The 4,029-nt window shown below is 37.4% G+C and overlaps 1 protein-coding gene across 3 annotated transcripts in view; it reads left to right on the top strand.

Annotated features, from left to right (window-relative positions):
* LOC116070582 (UDP-glucuronosyltransferase 2B17) overlaps nucleotides 1-4,029 on the top strand; it is a 30,871-nt gene that overhangs the window by 17,652 nt on the left and 9,190 nt on the right. The window lies entirely within an intron of this gene.

Below are 4,029 nucleotides of genomic sequence, written 5' to 3'. Positions count from 1 at the left end.
TTACTGGCCCATTACATTGGGAGTCTTCACTCTCTTCTATACCTATTATCCTTAGTTTGGTCTTCTCATTGAATCCTGGATTTCCTGTATGTTTTAGGTTAGGAGCTTGTGCTTTGTGCATTTTCTTTGACTGTTGTTGTCAACGTTTTCTATGGTGTCTTCTGCCCCTGAGATTCTCTCTTCTTCTATCTCTTGTATTCTGTTGGTGGTGCTTACATCTATGACTCCTGATTTCTTTCCAGTGTTTTCTATCTCCAGGGTTGTCTCTCTTTCGGATTTCTTTATTGTTTATATTTCCATTTTTAGATTCTGGATGGTTTTGTTCATTTCCTTCACCTGTTTGATTGTGTTTTCCTGTAGCTCTTTAAGGGATTTTTGTGTTTCCTCTTGAAGGGCTTCTAGCTGTTTACCTGTGTGTTTCTGTATTTCTTTGAGAGTGCTATTTATGTCTTTCTTAAAGTCCTGTATCATCATCATGAGAAGTAATTTTTAGGTCTGAATCTTGCTTTTCAGTGTGATTGTGTGTCTAGCACTTGCTATGGTGGGAGAATTGGGTTCTGATGATGCCAAGTAAGCTTGGTTTGTGTTGTTTATTTTCTTATGCTTGCCTCCTGCCATCTGGTTATCTCTAGTGCTACCTGCCGTTGCTAAATCTGACTGGAGCCTGCCCTTCTGTGATCCTAGTTGTGTCAGAACTCCTCAAATTCAAGCTGTCTCTGTGATCCTGTGATTCTGGGAGCCTGTGATCCTGGGCTTGGGCTTGTTAGAGCATCTAGAAGTGCAGCAGTTTCATTTGGGTCTTGTGGGACTGGCTGCAGAGCCTGTGCCCAAGGTCTACTCAGGACACCAGCCCAGAGAGACCGGAAGGAAACCTAGCCACTCTGCTGGCAGAGTTCCTGTGTGCCTTGTCTCACTGGTTCCAGTTACTCCCATTGTTGGGACAGATGTTGTGTCTCCCTCATCTCTGATCCTGAGATTGTCAGAGTGCCTGGGAGTACAGCTTCCTCTGGATGTTGTGGGACTGGCTGCAGAACTTGTGCCCAAGATCTGCTCAGGACACCAGCCCAGAGAGACTGGAAGGAAGCAAGTATAGTGTAATTTTGTTTAACCTTTTTAGAGCTCATACTTTCCAACTCTCTCAGGGATGAACTAATATGCCATTCAGGTAGCCAATACTCAGTGGCTATAATAGAAACATCAGTTCCAGAGTCAATCAATTCTATAAATGCTCTTTTGTTTTCTTTTTAAACCCAATAATAGTGTAACATTTTTCTTTAACAAAGTACTTAAAGCTACAGTTTTATTTGTACTACTGAATCCTCCTACATGGAGCACTGTCTTTTTTTTTTCATGAGAAACTATATAGATGATAATTTGAAGTATAAAAATATGAAATATTTTCATAAGTATGAAAAATTTCCTCTGTCTTTGAATTTCTAATTAGTAGGTACTATGACCATGACTGCTATTTCTCCTGTATAAATTTCATCAATGGCTGTATATGAGCCATGATTCCTTTCATGAATAAACTACTGTGACCCAAATAGTCCAACTTCCCTGAGCAGATTAGATGCCCACAAAACCTGTGTGTCAAGAGAAAGGACATGGAAGAGAGGAAATGGCAATACTGTAGGACAAGGAATATCAATAGCAGCACATCCTAGAGTAGTAACTTGTAACAAAATGGTTACAATCTTTTTGTTTGTTTATTTGTTTTTTCAAGACAAGGTTTCTCTGTAGCCCTGACTGTCCTGGAACTCACTGTGTAGACCAGGCTGCCCTCGAACTCAGAAATCCACCTGCCTCTGCCTCCCAAGTGCTGGGATTAAAGGCATGAGCCACCACCGCCCGGTAATGGTTACAATCTTAAGCTGACATAAATGCTATTGTTTTTAGATTGAAAGCCTTACATTGTGGAGTTCTTAGGGCAACCTCATCAAGTTTCTTTATCATTGACTTGTATTGTTATTGTTGCCACATAATTTTATTTAAATAGCATCCCTTAGCACAATGTTTTACTTTCTTACATATAGGGCTTAAGCCAGAAGCATATTGATTCTGAGCATTCAGTTGTTGTAAGGGCAAATTACAATATGCCTTTAAGTGGCCACTTTACCTACATCAGCTTTTGTTCAACAAAGATTCCTCTAACAGTTAATTTTGCTTTTTGTTTATAGGCCCCTATATTTCTATGTAACCTCAGAAAATCCATAACATTTTCTATCTCTCTTTGTGGGTTGATTAATTCTTGGCAAACTTCATTGTTATTATCAAAAGTAACTTTTAATAAAAGCTCTTGAATTTGTTCCCACTTTGTTTTCAGTAGCATCTTTGAGTTTCCTTATGAAATCAGCGTAATGTTCTAAGGGACTTTGTGTATTTTGTATATAACGAAATTCATAACTATATGGAGTAGGAGACCCATAGGAAGCACTGACCTTCAAAAATTTTTTTGATAATATCCATATCTAATTCCTGATAAATATTTTCATTTTATTGAAAGTTCACGGGAAGCACAGCACAGCTCATGAGGCCAGGGAAGAATTGATAAATTAATGTATTCCTTGCCATGCCTTTACTTGCCTATGTTGAAGTTAGCATTTCCATAGGCTCTCCTAAATCCTCATCAAAAAGTGGAGAAATTCAAGGTAAGATTGGTGATCAAATTTGTTATGCCATGCTTCAGGATTATCAGGAATCCATCTTCTGTATAGTTATTAATGGTGCTGTTTTTACCTTTGATTTTGCCTGTACTAGGAAGATCATCTTTTTGCCTCTTTTACTAATTTAAGATAGGATCATCCAGTTTATATTCATGCAAAAAATGAGCCATCTCTTCGTAGTGATTATTATCCTCCTTACCTTTGTTAAGAATTTTGAGAACAGTCTAAATCAATGCCCATGTGACCCAAAATTCAAAGAAGATCATTTCCTGCTTGTTTATATGCTTTTCCAATATTCATTCAGACTCTGTCCCATACTTCTTCACCTAAGCTGACATATAGTGCAAACTAGAGATTATAATCACAAGCAATTTGAACTCAGTCTAATAGTTGTGACTTTGATATGTGTGCTCCTGGTTTCTTTAAAGAAATAATGCACAAGATCAATGTAAGACAAAGTCTTCCCTGTTTTCTGCCTCATTATTCTCATTCACCTGTTACTGTGAAGGTCCTCAATTTCCTATCATGAAGGCAACTTAAGATCCCTGTTCACTACCACTTGTCACAGCTCCAGAGACAGTAAGACTTGATAGAATGGAGATGATAAATGAAGCAGATTAAAATCTCATAAAATAGCCAATTTTATTCAGACAATCAAATAATACGTATTCTGAGGATTCACAAATGTCATATGAGTAAATGTCACATGATTTCAAGTTGTATACAAACACAAGGACAGAACATGTATGACAAAAACATGTTTTCCATAGAAGTACATGAAGGACAGTTTAAACACTATCTGAACAGTAGCAACAGCAGCAAGCAATGTGTAATAGACCCACTCCTATCTGCTAATCTCAGGAAGCTGGCATATATACATACCAAGAACAACCTTGTGTTTTGAATAAACTGAGATCACAAGACTTAATCTGTTTTCAGAAACCTACTGACATAACTCCCTTCCAGGACAGTGTTCCAACACTACACTATGAACCATTACATTCTGGATGGGCCAGATGATTCTATATTCCTATTGGCAAACACAATGAAATTTCTTCTAAGTATTCCATTCAGAGAGAATCATGAATGTGGAACATCTGCCATAAGTAAATAATAAGAAATTGAAATTCCTTAAAAATAACATAGAACAAGTGAATAAAAGTAAATTCTGAAGTATTTAAAAATATAATGATATTAAAACTGGAATTTTAGAGCTATCAAAATATTCCTCCCTCCAAATGCTCTCATAACTGTGTCTTTGGCTCACTTTCAAACTCATGGCATCACCTTTCATTAATTGTTGTTAGACACACACACACACATGCACAAGGCCAACACACACATGCACACAAACACACATACACAC

This window comes from Mastomys coucha, unplaced genomic scaffold (assembly GCF_008632895.1).
Source record: "Mastomys coucha isolate ucsf_1 unplaced genomic scaffold, UCSF_Mcou_1 pScaffold22, whole genome shotgun sequence".
Taxonomy (NCBI): domain Eukaryota; kingdom Metazoa; phylum Chordata; class Mammalia; order Rodentia; family Muridae; genus Mastomys; species Mastomys coucha.
Note: the sequence above shows the minus strand (reverse complement) of the source record. Positions and strands in the feature narration are given on the sequence as shown.